The 22,015-nt window shown below is 41.3% G+C and overlaps 5 non-coding genes across 5 annotated transcripts; 3 read left to right on the top strand and 2 right to left on the bottom strand.

The window, feature by feature from the left end:
* Window positions 1–1,914: 1,914 nt before the first annotated feature.
* Window positions 1,915–1,987, bottom strand: TRNAT-CGU (transfer RNA threonine (anticodon CGU)). The gene has a single exon. It is a non-coding gene; the product is annotated as a tRNA-Thr (tRNA).
* A 4,888-nt stretch (window positions 1,988–6,875) lies between these two features.
* TRNAL-CAA (transfer RNA leucine (anticodon CAA)) lies at window positions 6,876–6,982 on the top strand. The gene is made up of 2 exons: window positions 6,876–6,913; window positions 6,937–6,982. It is a non-coding gene; the product is annotated as a tRNA-Leu (tRNA).
* A 2,437-nt stretch (window positions 6,983–9,419) lies between these two features.
* Window positions 9,420–9,527, bottom strand: TRNAL-CAA (transfer RNA leucine (anticodon CAA)). Its single transcript has 2 exons — window positions 9,490–9,527; window positions 9,420–9,465 (listed from the first exon to the last, which is right to left on the bottom strand). It is a non-coding gene; the product is annotated as a tRNA-Leu (tRNA).
* A 7,797-nt stretch (window positions 9,528–17,324) lies between these two features.
* On the top strand, window positions 17,325–17,396 carry TRNAM-CAU (transfer RNA methionine (anticodon CAU)). Its single transcript has one exon. It is a non-coding gene; the product is annotated as a tRNA-Met (tRNA).
* A 1,850-nt stretch (window positions 17,397–19,246) lies between these two features.
* On the top strand, window positions 19,247–19,319 carry TRNAK-UUU (transfer RNA lysine (anticodon UUU)). Its single transcript has one exon. It is a non-coding gene; the product is annotated as a tRNA-Lys (tRNA).
* Window positions 19,320–22,015: the final 2,696 nt, after the last annotated feature.

Below are 22,015 nucleotides of genomic sequence, written 5' to 3'. Positions count from 1 at the left end.
CCCCTGTGACTGAGTTCCCCTGGAGTTTTTAACTCTCAGAGTTGTCCACATTGAGCCTCCAGAAATTCATAAATTACAGTTCAGGTTTTCTTCCCAGTGCTCGTTCCCCAGCAGTTTCTGGCCATGGGTCTCTGCTTGGTAGGTTTGTGACTCGTATTCACCAGTTTGTCTCTCCAATCTTGCCAGTAGGGGTTTGCCCTGTATTCTCCTCTCTCTTAAGGATTCAAGAAGAGTTGTTGGTTTTTAGTCTGTTCAGCTTTTTAATTGTTGCTAGGACAGTGCAGAGACTTCCAAGCTGTTTACCTGAGGAACTGGAAACCATGTGTTGCGTTTTTAAAATTACTGAATACGGTGCCACATAGTTAACAGCTTTTTACCAGTGCGCACCAAAATCAAGGTCCCTGAAGTTCAGTGGATAAACTGCAAATATTATAGACATTAACACTGTAAAGTTATTACGAAGATGGTTTCAATTTTCTGTATTGTTTCCTTTTAACACCAGGCTAAATAATTTCCTGATAATGTCATCTGTCTACAGAGTGCATGCAGGTTTGGAAATGTGGCATTCACTCATTCATTTTTTAAAAATGTATTCACACATATTTGAATGCCAACTTGCTGTGGTGATACAGCTCTAAACAAGGCTTGGTTTCTACTATCAATAAGTGTCACTTTGGAAGAAAAAGAGAAAAAAATACATCAATTATTTAGTAGATATATCCAATATATGCTATAATAAAGGTGTACAAATGGTGCTATGAAAAGACACCTCTCACCTAGATTGAAGGTAAAGTGATACATGAGCTGAATTCTGAAAGATGAGTAGGGCTTAGCTAGAAGAAGGGATGGAGGCATATTTCGAGCAGAGACAGTGGTATTCATGAAGCTATGAAAAGCATAAAAAACTCTGAAGACTGAGGAACAACCAGAGTCCTCAGTTGCAAGAAACAGACAGCTACTCTGGTTGATTTTAATAAAAATGAATCATCTGTGCCTGTCCTGCATCTTTAGCAATTTACAATAAAATTTTCAAACATGATACAATATAAAGTGTGTTGGATTGTTTCAAGAATCCAAAGTACTTTTTGAGGAATGTATCTGTGACTTTGGGGTATTATTATATTATTAATTATTTAATACAAATGTGGTATATGGAAATTCCATCATTTTAATCTTTGATATAGATTCTTGATTTTAGCAATTTATGTTAGCCATTCAGAAGTGATCAGGGGTTTGCTTTTGCAGACACCTAATTCCAATAATGAGATCATAACTTGAGACCGGGAAGATTAACTGCTTCCTACTTAGGTTGAATCTTCATCAGCACTGTGTTACTTTCTTTGTTCTTCTCTATAAACTGACCTTGGTTCCTTGGCTTTCAGGTAACTTTTATGCCTCCTAAGGTGTTTGCAAACTCACCACACTCTGGTTACATTTCTTCAGCTCGGCTTAATTCAATAGTTACTGAGCACCCACTAGGTTCCACACTCTGCAAGGCTCTGAGATACAATGTCAAACAAGATATGGCTCCTGCATTCAGGGGAGCTTCAAGTCCATTAGGTAAGTATGATAAAATCGATAATTACAGTATCTCTTTAGGCCTATAGCACCCAAGTTAGTCAGGACTGTATGTTGCAATTTATGGAATCCCAATAAAAATTACTGATAGTTTATCAGCTTATATTGGTATTAATTGTATTAGTGGTACTTCGAGTAAGGTTTTCATACCTGAATTTCAGGTATCATCAAGAACTCAGATAGCACAGCAACTTTATTTCTGTTGTGTAATTCCTTTTTTACTTGAAAAGGTCCATTTTTTGTTCTAGGTTTTGGTGTCAAGGATAACTGAAACTCATCCCTTAGAAATACATCTCTTAATTAAAGTCTGCGCGAGATGGAAAACTAACGCTTCTAAGGCCCCGGTGAGATTCGAACTCACGACCCCTGGTTTACGAGACCAGTGCTCTAACCCCTGAGCTACGGAGCCCCGGTTGATAAAGTTTCCACTCCTTTTCCTAAAGCAGATTATAGGCTGAGATCTTTAGGTTTTTGTTTTGATTGGTTTCTAGAAAATTGGACTCTCTGCACTCATCCCCTTTTCGATTTTCTGGGCTGTGGTCAAATTCCCTCACTCTCTGATAGTTTTAATATCCCGTTCGATTCGCTTTTGTCAAAGGAAGTACAAGACCCTTAAATCACCTCTGAGAGTTTTGTTTGAATCCAGAGCCTCCGAGGGTCAGAGATTGCACGTTGACGGGAGTGGGGAATAAACAGCTAGCCCATCTGCCAAGATGCGGAGGTTGGGGTGAGAACTACTGGGCCACTTGATTTTAGTTACAGCCACGCCCGGTGCTCTGCAGTACCTTTCGCACCGATTGAAGCCCAGATATTCCAGACTTCAGTTCTTAGAGCCTTGGGGGAAAGCAGGCAAGATCTGTCTCAAATTCCCCGATATCAGCTATCAGAAGAGAGACTGAGGGGTGAGGGTAATGATGAGGCCAGCAGGAAGAAGGAAATGGAGCGACCTCCCGGGAACAGAAGCCGAGGAGAGGCTCTGCCTTTTGTAGCCTAGTCCTTGAGGCTGGAATACGTTTTGGAGCCTCAATCCGGGGCGTAAAGAAAGGGCCATGTTTCTCCTCCACCGCGCGTCGCTGAAATCCAAATAGAAAAGTTCTGTCCAAGGGAGCTGTGGCAAAGATACCAGAAAATTGTTAATTTCCACCCGGGTAAAGGGGCTGTGAGGGTCACCAAAAAAAAAAAAAAAAAAATCTGTATAGCGACTCAGCTGACACAAGCAACAACCATAATGTACAGAGAGCCGGTAAAGAAGAAAACTCAACCACAAATCCTAGGTCTCCTGTCCCAAGTCAGAGGCCCTGTGCACCTGAAACAAAGCAAGGACTGTTTTCCTGTCTACTTTCAGGATTTGATAGCTGGCTAATAAAGAAACAATGGCTCTTAATTACAAACGAAAAGCAAAACCAAAACACCTCGACTACTGACAAATACAAGTAACATTAAAACAACTCAGCAAAATAAGATTTATTGGTGGAGAAGTGGGGAATCCAGTCTCTGTGCATCTGTCCCAACCTGGAATACAGTTCTCCCATAATCCAGAGAAGAGGCTGCAGTCTCTGAAAAGCCAGCCCGCCAGCTCTCTAAAAGGTCGCCCAGGGTAAAAAGTAACACACTCCACCTCCCACTCACCAAAGTCATATACAGGCAAAACAATGCCCTTGTGACCTGGTGTGTCATAAATGCAAATAATAGGGAAACGCAGCAAAAAAAGAAATGGGCGTATTAAAGAAGTTGAGAGTGAGGGGAGTGAAAGAAATGTGAGGTCAATTTTATCACTACTACTCATCAGCGCTTCCTAAACTTCTCTGGACTCAAGGTCTGCCTCCTGCCTTCCAGAGGAGCCAGTTTGCTCAGATTCTCCAAAATCCTAAACTTGCCTGTGCAGAAGGGCCTGTCACCGGAAGCCCCTCTTCATCTCCTGAGTATCAGAGAAGAAGGGGATGCAGGCTCAAGAGAGATCATAAAGTCCCAACAAACCTGTGGTTTGCAGTTTTCTCAGATTTCATCCTGTATTTAGGTTATAGTGTTCACCTCTGGTTTTCTTGCACCTAAAGAAATGTATAACCTCGATGAAATACGGCGAGATGGGCAACAGGAAGAAACTGTCCTCAGGACTTTTCAGTAACATTCTCCTCAAGGTCTTTCTAGTTTCTGTCTGCTGCCCGGGCCCAAAGTCACATGCTTTAGGGTTTGTTCCCATTTTCAGGTAACAAAATGTCCATTACCCAGTACTCATCATGAATGTATTGTCTCTCAGTCCCAAATTCACCCTTTTTGCCTGCCTTGTGGAAATGGATATGAATCCTTTAAATAGTTTTCTTTTGCCAATCGGCACTGAAACTCTGCAGGTAGAGGATGGTGGAGAATCATTGCAGGAGGAAGGGGGTTTTGCATCCTGGTTCCCACGCACTACTTGGACTGCTGCTTCCCCAGGGCCTTGCTGCTACACCAGGCATGGCTTTCCGCTGCTTCATGATACAGCAGCAACCAGCAGCCACCAACTTCCCCTGGCCAGCGTCCCCCTTGAGTGTTTTATAGTGGAGTGCGCTCAGTGAGAGACCTATCCAAGAAGAGCTTTCCAAGAAACGCTGGAAGGTGGATCTCCAGCCAGTTCCAGAGGGCACATTTCAAGCAAGTTCTGCTGGCACAACCCGAGAGCAATTTCTCCACTCTTCAGTGAGCCATGTCGGTGCCTTCCCCATCGAGGTCTGGATCTTAGCTAGGGGTGGGGTGAAGGGTAGAGGGCTCTTCCTTCTGTGCTTTGGCTCAGCTGTAGGTGAGGCTTCCTAAGCTGTTTTCAGCCCTAAGGGTAATGACTGCTCCTTAGATTTGCTATTCCTTTATTCGTCAGTGTTGTCTTTACTTTTTTACTAGCCAATTCCTTGATTCTCCAACACCTTCTTTAGGTAATAATTCTCTGTATTAAACTTTCCCTGTTCATTATAAGAGAAATACTTTCTGGAGATGTAATGTACAACATGACAACTGTAGTTAACAACACTGGATTTTATATTTGAAAGTTGCTAAGAGAGTAAGATCTTAAAAGTTCTCATCACAAGGAAAAAACGTTGTAACTATGTGAGCTGATAGTTGTTAACTAAACTTATTATGGTATCATTTTGCAATATATACATATGTCAAATCATTACGTTGTACACCTTAAACTTACACAATGTTATATGTCAAATATATCTCAATAAAACGGAAAAATAAATAAATAAACAACTTTTCCTGCCAAGTTATTTGTTCCTCTCTCCTCATTGGACCAAGACTGATCCACACCTAACTAGTGTCATGTAACAAATCATATTAAAATTAAACGGCTTAATTTATCACCTGTCATTTATTCGTTCTCACAGATTTGTTGGTTTTCACAGAGTTTGGGCAGAGCACAATGAGGACAGCTTGCCTCTGCTCCGTGATTTCTGGAAACTCAAGTGGAAGACTCTAAGACCAGGGGCAGGACATCATCTGAAGGATGGGTTACTCAAATGTATGGCTGCTGCTGGCTGTGCGCTGAGGCCTCAGTTATCTTCCATGTGGTCCCTCCCTGCGGCTTAGTTTGGGCTTCCTCACAGTGTGGTGGCTGGGTTCTGGGGACAGATGTCTTGAGAGAAAACTATTGGAAGCTTCTATCACCTTTTATGACCTAGCTTTGGAAGTCATAGAGTATCTCTTCCATCGTAGTCACAGGCCTATCCAGATTCAAGGGGAGGGAACAGAGACCCCCGTAACCTCTGGAAGGAAATGTGTCAAAATTGCATTCAAAGGAAAACACATGGCATGAGATACAGCTGGATGGCCATCTTTGGAAAATACAATTTACTACAGGTTTTTTATGACTGAACTCTAACCACTTAGAAGCCTCTATCTCCTCAGATTTCACTTATCCAATGTCCCCTGGACTTGTAATGAAAATTCTGAGACATTAAAATAAATTAATATTAAACAGGTGCTTAGGAAACATACTACCCAGCCGTTCATGGAATATTGCCTGTACTGGGCCCTGCAAAAATCAGTCTATAAAGAAAATTGAATTATGGCATATTTCAGTTGCAATTTCATGTTTACATTATATTTTGATAATATCCATTTTCAAGTATTCCAAATATTTTAAACCTGTATTCAGACGTTTTCATCTACAAAAAAATATACAAATAGAATTCAAGAGTGTATAGGAATATACCTATGCTTCAAGGTATAGGAAGCATTAGTGCAAAAATTCAACATATGTATATATTAAAATACAAACTGTCAATTTTGCATACTTTGTAATTGTACTGTTAGTATAGTGAAAAAATAGTCACAATAAAAAGATTAAAACCTACAAGCAATAAACTTATTTTTTAAAAAGAGATGCTTCCCATTTAGTTTTAGGGTAATAGATGAGGTAATTACAAATTAAAAAGTGATAGCTCTCAAATTTAAGTGTCCTATAGATTTAGATTTTACAGCCTAATTATAGAAACTTGGTGATACTCCTACTTGTCGGAATTTTAGATTTCTTCTCTCCTTTAATCCTAGAATAATCATTGCAACAAAGATATTTCTTCTCTTTTTTTTTGTCCCCCCCCCCCACTTTGGCTATTTCATTTTCAGTCACTTAAACATATTTTTTTCAACATTATGTTTCAGAATAGCTGCGGTCACCCAAGATGGGTAATATTTATTGGAAAGCATCTGAGAGCTCTAGAGAGAAAGGCAGGATTATTACTGTAGAGCACAAGCAACCCTGAAGGTCAGGAGACGGTGATGGGTGGAATGAATGATGTAAGTATGGCTTCAGGAGATAAAATCACAGTTTGGATGGGTTGAGAACAAGGGGACTGACCCTCTCTTGTCCAGAGCAGTGGGGTTGACCATTTATTCACTTTAAGTTTCCACCGATCCTGAGGCAGCATCGAACTGGACCTGCTGGATAAAGGTGTGAATCACAAAGAACACAGTGACCTGGGATCCAGATCACATGTGGGGGTCGGGGCCGTAGGAGGATATTCGTGTGAGGCGCGGGACGCTGGTCTGGCGGGCGGCGGAGCGGAAAGCAGGAGACTGGGCTGGGAGTACTGGGGAAGGGGGAGGGGCGAGGAGGGAGTGTCGCTCAGTACCCTGCCACCCCGTCTCCAAGGCAGAAAGAATTATTCAGGTCCTCGCTAACGCTCGTACCTCCTACCTCTCTCTGTTTCTCAGTCTCTGAACTCAGAACTAGTCCGACAAATTTTCAGAAGCTTTCTTCTGGGACGCAGCTAGGCGCTAACCTCTCAGAGTCTGCAGTATAACACTTCCACATAGAACAACGTGTCAGGATGGCCGAGTGGTCTAAGGCGCCAGACTCAAGCATCTGCTTCTCATCATTGAGGCTTCTGGTCTCCGAATGGAGGCGTGGGTTCAAATCCCACTTCTGACACATTCCTATTTTGTTTCACTTGCCACGTTCAGGTCAAAAGTTTCACCTTGGATAGCTCATAATAACTCAACCCTCAGCACCGCAAATATTTCCCACCCTGAAGGGCACTCGAAAATGAGAATTCCCCAGTTTGAGAATCTTAGGATACTTTCAGAGCTATATGGGGGCAACCTCCAGCGCTGCCTTCTGTGAGATCCCTCTTCCGAGGAAAAAATACCATAACAACTTGTGGTCTTTTCCTTAGTGGATCAACGGACCGGTCATCCACACTTGGATCTTGGGTCTTTACTGTGGGAAGAATTACTGAAAGCTTCACTGCTTTTCTGCACACAGAAAGGAATCTGTTATAAAGTTCTAACAAAAAGTTTCCTTTGTCACCTTCTTATATCACGTCTAAAATCTAAGAGGGAAAGTCCCTCAAGATTATGACACTGCTGAAAACATTTTTTGGTTATCAATAGCCAAAAACATGTTCATACTATTAAAATTAAGTAAATTGATAGCTCATTTTGAGATTTCTTTTCAGAATGATGTGATCTAGATGTCTTGTCTTTCATTTTATAAAGTAAAAAATGCCTTCTATGAAGTTCTACATAGGCTAAGTAAGATCTTGGTCTTAAAATTAAGATCTTTGACTTCTGCAGCTTTGACATTAAATGAGTTTTTCTTCCTGTATAGCTTTGAAATCACTACACAGCAATTTTTCTCCTAGAAATGTATCTCAGTGAAATTCCAGCTCAGCTCCATGCTTGGCCTTACCTAGTGTAGCATTTTGCAGTACCAGATCGTTAGAGGCAACCTAGATGTCCATCAGGTGTACAGCAGTGGCCACCCATGAATTTCATACTATGTAGTAGTTGCACATAGAAGCAGATGTAAATGTAGCAAGACAATAGATTTTTCAAACTGCGTTGAGTAAAAGAAAAAATATCAGGATGAACAGTGCCAATGAAAATTAAAATCACACAAAGCAACAGCATTTTTTTGAGGGTAGTTTCTTTTCTAAAGAACATTAACAACTTTAGAGAGGATCTATATGTTGCGGGGAGAGGAAAGGGATGGATACAGGCCATGAAACAAAGTAGAACTGAGAGTGACCTTTCATGGACCAATAACACAAATGAGCCCTGGACAACCAAGTGTGATTAACTTACCTTTTGAACCCAAAGCCTCTCTTTCCCTTCCATCATTAAATTCCACTTTTTTACACTCTACAGATTCCTAAGCACACACCACTCTTTTCTGCTCTGCATTTCCCCTGCAATCATGAAATTCTAAATTATTTTTCTCCATTCTCCATTTTCATCTTTTTCAACCATTGTTTCGAGTGGGACTGTTTATTTTCCTGTTACTGGCTTTATTTTGTATTTCAAAGCATTCCTACTGTATTTTGGACTAGACAGAGAAACCTGAAAAGTATTGATAAAATAAAAAATAATTTTACAATGTTTACTTCTCTTTATAAGGTACCCAACACCTGCTCAAGATGGTGAGTACTGAGCTCTGAGGATCCTTCTAGCCAGGAAATTGTTACAGAGCTTGATTTAAAAAAAAACAAAACAACAAAAAAAAACAAAAAACAACTTAGGAGACAATGTTCTGAGTACTTGCCACTTTCCCCAACGTGTCGTTTCTTAAATATTTAACTTGGGAGATGGTAAAATAAGGTATTGTGATGTTGTTTTTAAATGTAAAAGGCAAAACCAGAAACTGTATATACTTACTCCTTTGTATATTTTTCTCATTAATACAAAAATACAAAGACTGCAAATTGATTTTAACAATTGTATGATTGTTTCCATTTTGTTTCTTTCAATTCCTCTCTATGGGGAAAAGCTGTGAATTTTCCAATAATTTTCTCACTGGAAAAGTCTAGGACTTTGTGTGGGAGACCCTTAAGCTGAGCTACCACTAGAGAAAGTCTGGGTCCTTCTGGCTGGTGTGGTCATGCACACCATGTTGATTTGCCAACAGCGAGGCAGCCAGTATAACGTTTTCCTCCTGCCCACTAGTGGGTCTCTCCGGGAAAGGGAGATATTCCTGGTTACTTTGTATTTTTGTTTTGTTTTGTTTGTTTTTGAGTCAAGTTCCTGGGTTTCGTTAAGATCAACAGGCTGACATAGCAAGGCACGACCTTCTGCTGGAAATCCACTGCCGGCTTCTCTCGGGAAGAGAGGGTCATCATCGGTGGCGCTAAGATTTTTAAAATGTGCCCAGTACTGCAGGTTCTCTAATTGGGAACTTTCATTTGTCAAAGGCTTGACTGGAGGTTCGGGAGACGCTGGTGGAGGGGTGTCTTTAGAGGCAGGAAGGGCCGAACTACGGAATAAGCGAGGATGATGCTCAAGTGCCAGGGGGAACCAAGGTGGAAGGGCAAGAGTGAGATTTTTAAAAGGCTGAAAGGTGAGTGTGCCTGCCGAGAACAAAAACTGAATCCTGTCAGAAGTGGGATTCGAACCCACGCCTCCATGCGGAGACCAGAAGCCCCAGGAGAGGGAAGACACAAGCTTGAGTCTGGCGCCTTAGACCACTCGGCCATCCTGACACGACAGCACCAGATACTCAGCGGTAATAATTCTGTCCATGATTGAAGACTGTTCCATCCAGGAAGGAGAGGAACCAGTCGTTTTTAGAAATTACAGGAGCAAACCAAGCACTATCTGCAAAACCGAAAGACAGGAAAGGAGGAGTTTTACAGTGAAGACGTGCGCTGGGCGACAGAACTGATGCTGCTCTGAAAACCGGGAGCCCACATCACCTACTTTGAGTCTCTTTCTCTCACTCCACCCCTGCTGACCACGGTTACAAGACCGACCTTAAGGAGTAGGGGACTTGGGATATAGATTTTATTGGCCCATGTTGCAACTACCGGCTTTCAGGAGCTTTCCCCGCTGCTCACAGTATCACACAGTATTTTATCTTAAGTTTTTATTAGTGGAGACTGGGCCTGTGAGTGGGACTTAAAGATTCCCTGTACAATAGTATTTCCAGCATCTTAACAGTTCCTGCAAGGGTCCACTCCCTTCTCCTCTCTGCTCTTCTCTCCTCCCTTTCCTTCCGTTGCCATTTTTCTCTCCCTCTAATTTATCTTCCCTCTTCCATTCTTTCCACCTGCGTGAAAGAAGGGATGTGAAGCGAAGAAGCAGGACATGGTTTATTATAGGACACATAATAAGAGAAATATAGAGCATGGAGGACTCAAATTAGGTCTTGGTCTTGGTTTAAAATCTCTACTGAGTTTTAAAAAATGTTTTTGTTGTTGTTAAAATCCCTCCTGCTTTGGTTAAAGAGAGAGGTTCATCCAATGTTTTCTTTCCATTCTGTCCCATAGTAGTCTTTAGTTAGTCTCCCAAATTAATAGCCTTCAGAAACTTTTCATTCCCTACAGAAAAACAACCCAAACACATATGTATGAACTGGCAAAACAGCTATTGAAAGATCCAATTTTGTGTGCACAATGATCAGGGGTGAGTTGTTTTCTTTTGCTTCATTTTTTGGTCTTCATGCAGAGAACCTAAAATTCAGTTTTAAAGGCAATGCAGGAAGAGTAGAAAACATGAGGATCTTGAATCAGATGTGTATGTTTGAATTCAAACTTCATCACTTACAAAACTGTGATGTGTGATATTTTATATTATTGAGACCATCTGTGAACACTTCCTTCATCTGTAAATTTAGAGGGAAATCCCTACCTCAAGATTCTTGAGGGATTAAGAAGAATTTATGTAGGTACTTTCCCCAGCAAGCGATGTGACAAGGAGCAGTCATTGAAGAGACCATTCACCCTCCAGGTTCTATTTACAACCTCTGGCATTTATACAGTTTTGCGACAACCCAAATTCCCTGCTCCATTGCCTTTTCTGAACTATGGTGTCCTACCTTCCAAACACTTAGAAAATGTGCTCTGGGTTCTCCTTTTCTGCCAATTAATAATCTTTCAAACGTAACAGCTCCCCCTTCCCCTTGGTCATGTGCTCTGTCATTCAGCCCTCGACATCCCAGTCAGGAGTTGTCTCTCCCTCTTTTGAACCCCCCAAACATATTGGTGTTATCATTCAATGAAAAGGTGAAAACTTGACTTTCAAACCAATATAATATGAACACAGTGTCAAAGATTTCATATATCTCACTAATCAATGAGTAAGCTGTTAAAAATGCTTCAAAGGAGATTATGAAGAACAGAGAACACACAATCTGAAAGGCTGAAATAAATGTGCCAACAGATGCAAAATTGGTTAATATTCTGTAGGGCAATAATACTTAAGATTGGACTTATTTCTTCTATTGGGTAAAATTGTATCTCAACTGAGCAAAATCCTTTGCGTTGATGTAAACAAGAACCAATTGCATTATTATCAATTTTCTGTGAGTTAACTTCTCCCACCATAGAGTTCCAGAATAGCCTAGTAAATAGAAAGTCAGTCAGAGATGCACACCCCTATAAAATCAGATAAGTCCTACGTGGTCTACTAGACTAATACCTGTACGTCACTAACGCAAGGACCCAGTAAATTCTGTTGTTCATTTTAAAATCTTGGACACATTTTCCTGACACATATGACAATTTATGGAAGTCGTCTAACAGTAAGCTAATTAGGAGAGTGTTAGTGGAAATGGAGACATGTTTGATCAGGTCCCTGAGTTCTGACTCTTGTCTTAGTTTACCTATTTGTAAAACTGAGGGGGTATAATATTTAATTACAGTGCTGTAGTCAGGTGGAACATTTTTGAATCTTTTATACTTTCCTTAGTTTACATGCTTTCTAATGGACTCTTGTGTTTCCAAGATAAATAAAAACAAATGTATTATCCTGCTTTTGTTTCCAATCTTTCTTCTATCCCTCCCCACTTGATTATTTAAAATATCAGGTGTATGTAACGTGAAGGGAATTCCAAATCAGCAGGGTCTCCAGAGGCAAGTGAATTTTGTTTCCCAAGCCCAATACAATGTGCAGCTCAATCGAAATGGTCAAAATCTGGCAAACCAGAGAAATAAAGACTCCACATTAGAGATTCCACAGTTTGATTAACTCCATATTAATCCCTTCCGGGAACTTTTTGAAGCTTTCACTTTTAAGGATGTCTTTTAGGGGAAAGAGCAATAAAAATACATTTTCCACAAACTGTATGTGTGCCCTTGAAAGAGGTTGTTTTAAGAGCTCCTGAACAGAGACTGGGACAGCTTAGGCCATAAAGAAGATAGTCTGTGATGGCAGTATTTGCACAAAGTCATGGACTTTTCTCATAAGCTGGAAATCAATGGAATAAAGACTTCTGCAACTGAGTTCCACTTACTCAAAATAAGTTAGAAATTGGCTTGAAAAGAGAACAGTTTCTGAAATAAACATAAATGTGGAATTAGTATCTGCAAGTCTAAGTTATATTACTTGAAGCATCTTGGAACAGTAGCCTTTTTTTTTTTTTAAGTTTTGTAGGTCAGTGTTTCTCTCATTTTAATGAGTTTACAAATCACCTTGGGATCTGGTTAAATGCAGATTCTTATTCAGTACATTTAATATATGAAAGAATCACCTGGAGCAATTGTTAAAGCACAGATGCCTGGGCTCCACACCAGGGATACAGTCAACCCTCCCGTATCCCTAGGTTCTGAAATCCTTGAATTCAAACAACAGTGGTTCAAAAATATTAGGAAAAAATTTCCAGAAAGTTCCAGAAAGTTCCAGAATGCAAATTTTGAATTTGCGATGCACCAGCAGCTATTTACATAGCATTTACATTGTATTAGGTATTATAAGTAATCGAGAGATGATTTAAAGTGTACGGGAGGATGAGTGTAGGTTATATGCAAATAAAGTCACCCCTCAGTATCCTTGGGGGATTGGTTCCAGGACCCCTAAGGATACCAAAATCCGAGAATGCTTACATTCCTTATATAAAATGGCACGGTATTTGCATATACACACCCTTCCATATGTTAATACTTCAAATCATCTCTAGAGTGCTCATAATACCTAATACAATGTAAATGTGTGTAAATAGTTGTAAATACAATGTAAATGCTATGTAAATAGTTAACAGCACTTGGTAAATTTCAATTTTGCTTTTTGGAACTTGCTGAAATTTTTTTTCAAATATTTTCGATCAGAATTTGGTGGAATTTGCAAATGTGAATGCAGGGATATGGAGAGCTGACTGTACTATGCAGAAACAATTTCCCTTCTCTTCTAGTTTTTTTTGGCTGGTCTAGTAACTAAAGTGACATAGGAAAGGTTAACAGGAGAAAAGCTGATTTAATTTCATACATACAGGAGCCCCAAAGATATGAGGCTCAGGGGCAAATTGGCGAATTGAGGCTTATGCCACCCTGAGCTCAGGAATGGGATAGGGGCCTGAGGCTTCAATGGGGAGGTGTGTAGTTCACAGGAGGATAAGAAGAGGAGGAGTTTGGTAATTAGAAATTTGCCCTGCCATGCAGATAGGTCTTTCAGATAGAAAAGTTACATCTGGTAATAGTTTTTTGTTGTTGTTTTTGTTGTTTTATTTGTTTGTTTGTTTTTTCTGGTACAGACCCCCTATCAAAACTCTTCTGGGTAGTTATGGGAGAGGTAAAAAAATTTTTTTTCCTGAGTCACCTGGGTCTTGATTGACTTCAGCTCAAAATAATTCACATTGCCAAAGAGGCATATTTTGGGGTGGCATATTCTGCTTCCCTTCAACATCTAACTTTAGAGAGATTACATTTTTTCTCTTTTAATAGATATGGTGCTCTCTTTTCATGCTAACAGGAAGACTACCCATCATGTGATATCTTAACTCCAGAATCTACAGACTAAATATAAACAATCACTGGCTGATTCTCCAGTCAAGGAGCAACTTCTAATCCTGTTTTCTCTATTTCTTGTTTGGAACTTTAAATCTCCTTTTTCATACTTATTTACTAGTGTTTCATATTTTTCTTCTATTAATCTCTGTTTTATTGACTCAGGAATATTCACTTATATTTTTTCTACTTTTACTTGCTTCATTTGTATCTAATTTTTTATTTATCCCCACCCCTTGAGTGTTGAATGATGTGCGATTTTTTATTAGTTATCTATTTTATACATATTAGTGTATATATGTCAATCCCAATCTCCCAGTTTATCCCACCACCACCCCTCCCATGAAGTGCAATATTTTTAATGAAAAGTTCTTGATTATAATATAGTCACAGTTGTCATCTTTGTCTTTATTGTTGGATTTTCCCCTTTTAATTAAAAGTTCTTTTCTACCTTTAGTTCCTAAAGATATTCTTCACTGGTATACTTTAAATGTTTTTACTTTGTCTCCTCCCTGGAAACACTTCCAGGTCAATTCAGTACAATTCAATCCAGATGACCACATTTTTAAAAATCTGCTGAGGGAGTACTACAGGGGAGTGGTTAAGCAGCATTAAGCAGTGGGATTTCAAAATGAAGGTTTGAAACCATATACAAGCCCCTGTGCTCTTGTCTTTGAGGTTAAAGGCTTTTTGCTTTAACATCCCAGGCCTCCTCTGAGTCTCAAAATGTTGACTCAAGAGTTAACCATTAGGAATTGTGAAGACATAGACACAAAGAATAGCTGTTGGTCCAGGAAACTAGTAACAATTTAGACTATAAACCAGCCGTATAGCAGAGTCACTGAACTCCCAGCTCCCTGAAAGATAGACGTAAAGGTCGGACACACATTACTAACTTTCTACAGGAAGCAGACGCCCACCAGATGAAAACTGCTGACCACAAGCATGGAGACCCCAGACTGACTGAAACCAGAAGACGTGTGGTGCTCAAAATTTCACCTTGTTGCCAACGAGTCTGAGAATTGTGCACAAGCTCATCACACACCCTGGAGCCCCTCCCTCCCACTGCCTTTAAAAGCCTGTGCCTTTAAAAACCATATTAAGATGGTTTTTTAAGGGCACTTGTCCACCATCTTCTTGGTTAGTTGGATTTCTCTTTTTTCTTCTTTGCTGTTGTTGTTTAGCTTTCTCAAATAAAGTCACTCCCCTTGCCTCAACACCTCGTCACTCAATTTATTGGCCTGTCCTGTGGGGAGTAGCTTATCCTGCATTCTTCCCGTGAAGACATCAGGCCCCCTCTTTGAGAATTCAGGCCTGACTTTTCAAAGGTGATAGAAAGATAGTAAAGAAGCTGGGGGGGAGGGGGGGAGGTTTGCAGGAAAGAGAACCAGACTCTATGGAAATTTGGGAAGCAGGACCAGATACATAACTTACAGGACCCAGTGAAAAATGAAAATGAGGACCCTTTGTTCAAAAAGCAGGAAGAAAGTGCTGTTAAAATTATGAAAATATACCCATATGAGTCTGGGTTAAAGGCTCACGTCCATCAAGACTCCCACCCAACTTAGCCTGGCACTGTCAGGCTGCCAGCCTGGGGCAGGGACAACAGGCACTGTGCCACACCTGAGAGGCACCAGGGTTATGCTGCTTAACCACCTCTTCCCTAGACCTCCCAGGGGGCTTACTGCTGAGGCAGGTGTGAGAGGGGGGTGGGGAAGGATAGTAGGGCAGGTTGCCAGCTGAAGGGTACATTGGCCGCTGAAAACTCATCTCTGGGTGGCGGGACCTGTGAGAGCCAAGGCTTCAAAGAAAGCCCCACAACTGCACATGCTCCATGTCCTATTGGACCTCACGAAACGTGTGTAAAGGTAAAACTATTAAGAATTTCAAGAGAGCAACTGCAGAGCATTAAACCCCAAGAGCATGACCCTTCTGAGTGTGGGTTTGGGGGCAGTGAGCTGCGTGACTGCATAGGTCTCAGGCCCATGAATCTGGGCCATTTAAGGAGAACAAATCATATTCAGAATCTTGTGGGAGAGATACTGGCTTGGTCCCTCTGGTGATGAAATATCATCTGCAGCTCCTCTAGCCGCTCCAACCTGTAGCTGAGCTGTGACTGCAATATGGGCCTTTCAAATAAGAACTTTAAGCAGATGAATAGAAATTGAAAGATAAATTTGAAGCTAAAGATGAGGCAATAAGGAATGAACAATAGAAATGAAATGTGTGTGTTATATGCCCTAGAATCCAAAGCTACCTAAATGCCCACAAAAACGGTGTGACCCTCAAGGACTCAGGTTACTTTGCTGGAATAAGAACATTTGCATTGAGCTTTTGAAGAGGTTTACAGAAGGCCACTAATAATGCCAAGGCCTGGACCCCAACCATACCTCATCAAATTTCCAAACCTTCCTTCCAAGGTTTTCCTGGGAGAGCACTCAGGACTAAAAGTTACTGGCTTACAAGACCATGGGCCAATGATTCTCTTTTTGAAGGTGGTAGTTTTATTCTGTTAATGTAGCTGGACAGGTTACTGGGGATGAAAATATCTGAGGAAATGATGATTCCATGGCTGCGGTCTTAGGAGGTTAAGACAAAGTCTGTGGCTTCTGTAACAGAGAAAATGAAAAAAAGTAGAATCGGAGCCCTGCAGAATTCAGAGGGGAATTGAGAAGGAAAGAACAGCTCAGAAAAGGAATCAATCAATCATCTCCTGAGGTAGACTTATGCAGCAAAAATCACCCTTCTGGATTTTGAATATTGGTGGCTAGGTTCATCTCAAGAAACTCGAGTTTTCTCTGCCCTTGGAAAATGATCATTTCTGGTTCCTAAGGAGATTGGAGTATTAATAACCTGTCTTTGTAAAAATCCACTTAAAAGTTTCACCTCCTCCGTAGCACCTTCGATGTCCAACACTTATTTTAAAAATATATTAGAGCAATCCAAATCATACAAAAGAATGTGGCATATAACCATGAAAATAAAAAGGGAGAAGTCTGGTTTTGAATAAGCAGGCAGCAGGTGGCTGTGGACTGAGGTGTGAACAAAGAATCCAGCTAGGGTAGATCACCTTGGGCTTCACGTCTCCCTCAGCTCTGCGAGTGACAATTCTCGGAAGTATTTGCTTTTTCTTCTCTTCCGCCACGTCTTCAGTTTCTCCAGGGGCGTACAGTGCCCCTGCCCTGTCCTCGGCCTTGCCACTGAGGGGGAAGAGCCAAGGCGTCGCAACTTCAGAGTCTGGGAGTGAGCTGTGGGAGGCGCGGGGGAAAAGAGTCTGAGTTCTAAATTCATCCCTAGAAATCGGTGTAGGAGACCCTAACGGGTTGAATACCAAGTTCCTGAGAAAGGGTTTCAGAGCTTCGGTTTTTGAGTAAATTGCAAAAGTGCAGAAGCCTTAGAGATTTGCTCGTAGGCAGCAATCTTGAGAAGGAAATGTGGGGCCAACTCAGAATGAAAGAAGGAAGTTAGTGGGAAAGGGGGAGAGGGAAGAATCGACAGGCTTGAGCGTCTATCAGTCTGTATACAAATTGATAAGGTACAAGAAAATAGCCAAGTACAAGGAGCAGAGTGGCGCAGCGGAAGCGTGCTGGGCCCATAACCCAGAGGTCGATGGATCGAAACCATCCTCTGCTATCACTTTTTCTTTTTCCAAAATTGGACCAACACACGTTATTCACTTCCTCAAACTCCAAGATTCCCATAAGAACACCAGGCAGAGGCAGCTAAATTCAAGCACTCATGACAGTGACACTACTGATTTACATTTCTTGTTTTCTTTTGGATCTTAATGAAAATTAACGTCTATCAAAAATGTGTCTTTATCAATGTTTATAAAGCTCGCAACATATTGGGAAACAATGCAACATCTTAATTATCGTCTGTGTGCAGTGACTCTGTCACTGCATTTTTGCCTATGCAGACGTGTTAACAAGACTTGAAACGGAGCAGGACCCTTCGGTCTTCCCCGCCCCTCCCCATGCCCCCCGCCTGCCTTTTATCTATAGAAAAACTAGCCAAAAGAATAAGTATAATCAAAGAAGTGAGAAAATGCAGAAGCAAAAGAAAGCAGTCAAAGAGGACAAAATAATAATAGTTTAGTCATTGAGCAAAGTCAATGCCCTTTAGTTCCTCAGGGCTATAGGCAATATTCTGAGCCACATCCTGTGAGCTGTCTTGTAGATACTGAAATCCCCACCAGGTGGAAGAAGTTAACTACCTGATGACCAGACTGTAGCCACGACCTAAGCTGCCACAATTCTGAGAACTGACCTCAAAGAAATGGGAAAAAATCGGCCTTGGAACTAAAGATTGGCTGTACTCAAAACAATCAAGATGACACTGATCAGACCAACCACGACCAATTTCAAGATGACTGTCAGAGCTAACAGTGCTATTTCTGCATGTAGCGCCCTCCCTCCGCCTATCCACCCCTGAAACCCGCCTTTGAAAGCTCTTGGCCACTGATTGTCATTGGGGGGAGTCGGCCTTTGGACAGGAGTCCGCCCTCTCCCCTGGTTGCCGGCCTCCGAAATAAAGCAAACTTTCTTTTTCACCAAGCTTGCCTCTCAAGTATTAGAGCAGCGGACAGCCGGACCCCACTTTCGGTAACAGTCTCATGAACAAATGAAGACCTGCCGTGACAGAGGCAGCGAATGCTGTTCCACCTGCCTGGTCCTTCCTGTCTTTAAAGAGAGTGGAGCTCAAGATAAAATGTGGAGTTGAAAAGTAAAGGAATAGGACAGGGACAAATGTGGACTCCCCACACTGGCAAGAGGGAGGTTGGAGAGACGAAGGGAAGAGTAGAGGGGGAAGGAGACTGGGGAGAGGGTGAAGAAAAGGCGTGTGAAGGAAAGGTGCGGAAAGGTGGGCGTGCTGAAAAAGTGAGATGTAAGAAAATTTTGAAGAAGTGGGTTTTCAGGGAGCTCTTTTACTGGACGGAAGCACCACTTCGAAGTGGGCGTTAGGTTGTTTCTTGCTGTGGCGTTAAAATTCCAGGAGACCCTAACTCTGAAAGAAAACACTGGAGGAAACAAAGGGAAATAAACCTCCTCCTTGTGACATAACCTTCATTCTTTACCCAATTTTTGATTTTCCTGAAGTTCTTCCCACCTACTGAAGTCATTGCTGGTGAAGGAGCCTGCGCGCCCGCTCTAAAGCCACCTCTGATGAGTGGGTGCGGCCTCAAAGGGCTCTGTCTGCAATCATTAACTGCAGGAATATTCCCTCCCCAACGGATCCCACCCTACTCTCAGCACGACTTTCCCCCTGCAATAAGTGCTACACAGTAATTGTCTGTGCAACGAAGAAATAGTTTGGGGGTTAAATGGAATCTTCAATACAGTCAAGCCAGTTGCAACGCTGGGTCGGGGGTACGCGATCAACGCCCCTGGCAGACCCAAGTGATTTCCGAAATCATGAACATCACTAGCACACCTCGGTATTCTTAGGCATTCTGTATAACGAGTTAAAAAATTTCTGACGAAGCCTGAATAGCTCAGCCGGTAGAGCATCAGACTTTTAATCTGAGGGTCCAGGGTTCAAGTCCCTGTTCAGGCGGAAGAGACTACTTTTCCATTTCAGGTAACAGAGCCCATTTAGAAATGCCTCTGAAAGTGGGGAAACCTTAACAGCCAATTTAGGGAAAGGCACTGACCTAAAATAGTTTACCTTTTAGTTTTTCATTAATTTTCCTTTCTCAAATATTCACAGAAACACTTCCCCAAGTTTCTAAGAGGAATCGAAAAAGGGCATCATATAAAAATAATAAACCAGTAATAGATTTATTGAGAAGTAAGCCATTTAAAGTTCCCTTAAAATGATTCATTAATCTGGGAGTGGAGGGGAGCAATTTGGATGGACCCGACTAGATGTGATGGTATTAGGAGGTGGGATCTTTGAGAGGTGATTAGGTCATGAGTTAATCCCTCCTAAATAGAAATAGTGCCCTCTCAAAGGAGACCCCAGAAAGCTCTCTCTCCCTTCTGCCACGTGAGGCAACAGTGAGAAGACAGTGGTCCATGAGCCAGGAAGCCCTCACCAGACAATCAAAGAACATGAACCATGAAGATTTGCCTTTTAGGCATTTGGTGCCTGTCTTTCTTTAGAGAATCTCTTTTGTTTCTTTAGTCTGAACAATAATAACATAGATTGTATACTCTTCCTCTCCACCTCCCTTCCCTCTCATCACAACCAGTTTTAATCAGTACCTTTACAGCTATTAATGCATACTTTGGTGCAGTTAACTATGTTTATGCATATAACACTTCATCCTTCATACTTAATTTTAGTAGGTTAAATAGTGTCAGCTGGAATTTGTGTCTTTCTAGAACCTCTGAATGTGACCTTACTTGGAAATAAGTTTTTGCAGGAGTAATTAGTTAAATTAAGATGAGGTCATACTGGGTTAGGGTGGGACCTAAATTCAATGACTGGTATCCTTATAAGAAAGGTCACAGATGCAGAGAGAAAGAAGAAAGTCATAAGAGGACGGAGGCAAAGATTGGAATGATACAGCTACAGCCAAAAAAAACATCAAGGATTTCTGGGATCCACCAGAAGCTAGGAAGAGGCAAGGAAGGAGTTCTTCAGAGAAACTTCAGAAAGAGCATGGCCCTGCCAACATCTTAATTTTGGACTCCTAGTATTCAGAGCTGAGAGAGAGTAAATTTCGGTTGTTTTTAAGCCAACCAGTTTGTGGTAATTTGTTCTGGCAGCCCTAGAAAACTTACTGTTTTTCTCTCTGTGTAGCACATTCATTTTAGATATCCAAGTTGTCTTCAATTCTCTGCTGCCTGGAATTGCTACAATGACTGTCCTCTGCAAAGCCACCTATGGAACTGAGCTGGAATTTTACTGAGGACTATTCCTAACAGTGGAATTTCTACTACCAAGAGGCTACACAAAAATAAACATGCGTTTAATGCCCACCCTGAAAAATCTAAGACCTAGATTTTAAGACTAAGCCCTTACCTTTATTTCACATAGAAATTCACACATCTATATATGATCTTATCATGACAAAGTGAAACAGAGGAAATACATCTAAATCACACTGGTGTGAAAAAAAGTCCCAGGGGAAGGTGACCCTTGAGGTAAATATAAAATAAGGAAAAAGCTTGAGGTGAAGAAGAAAGGAAGTTCTTTGGAGCAGAGGGAGATTTTTGTTTGTTTGCTTTAAAGTTTAATGCCTATTAAAGAACATTTCTTTGCTATTAGTGATTAAACTATAGCAACGTTGCAATCCTTTGCAGGGCCGTTTTCAGATTTAGGTAAGTGGGGAATTCCTTTTTATAGATTCTTATAACAGATTCTTATTGTAAAGATTGGTGAAACTCCCAGGAATTCACTGCCCAGAAAGAGTTCAGGACACAAAGCGTAAATGTCTCTTCAGTTGAGACTCTTTTGAATCAATGGTTACGTCTTCCTCCTTAGCGCAGTGGTGAGTATCCTTTCCTGTCATACAGGGGGCCGGGGTTCGATTACCCCGCGGAGAGGCGATGTTCCCAGTCTTTAACTGCACAGAAAGGGAATCTTGCTGCTTTGTTTCTCTCTTTTTGTTGTTTTGTTTTATGTCGAATTCCTGCATGTTGGTTTATCAATGCGTCCACCAAGCAAGCAAAGGCCTACAGATGGGAATCCACGGCCGCCTTCTCTCTGGATGAAGTTACCCTCAGCGCGGCGGTTCAAAATGTGCGCATTTGGCTCTGGAAATATTCCAGGATCTTGCAGTGGGAATTTTCATTTGTTGACTGAGGTGATGGAGATGTTGCTTGTGCAGGAACCGCCCTTGGAAAGCTCTCAATGGTCCCCAAATTTTGATGCACATTAGATTAACCTGGGTGCTTTTAAGAGGTCTGGGGGTGGGAGCCAGGCTTCAGTAGGTTTTTAAAATCGCCACCTAGGTGATTTCAATATGCCTCAAAGTTTGGGAGCCGCTGGTCATTTCTCTGTCATTAGTTACTCTGACAATGTTACTAACATATTCCATTTTTTATTGTATTTAATATAAAATTTAAACTATTTGTAAAGCATTATAAAAAAAGTAAACCCACTAGTGATCTAACATAGATGATATTGTTATATTGTTGTTGCCCATTATGTAGCAACAACAGAAGTAACTTTGTGTTTCTCCTCCAAATCATGGAGTCACCACAGAGTGTCAAAGTGTGCAGCGGGGATAGTATGTTTCAATTCATGTAAAAATATGGACATTTGAGCTGACACCTTCCATAGCTCTAATTTGCTAAAGTAGT

Source organism: Aethalodelphis obliquidens, unplaced genomic scaffold, assembly GCF_003676395.1.
Source record: "Aethalodelphis obliquidens isolate GAN/ISIS:26980383/991018 unplaced genomic scaffold, ASM367639v1 scaffold133, whole genome shotgun sequence".
NCBI lineage: Eukaryota > Metazoa > Chordata > Mammalia > Artiodactyla > Delphinidae > Aethalodelphis > Aethalodelphis obliquidens.
The sequence above is the reverse complement of the archived record's forward strand: the minus strand, read 5'-3'. Positions and strand labels throughout refer to the sequence as shown.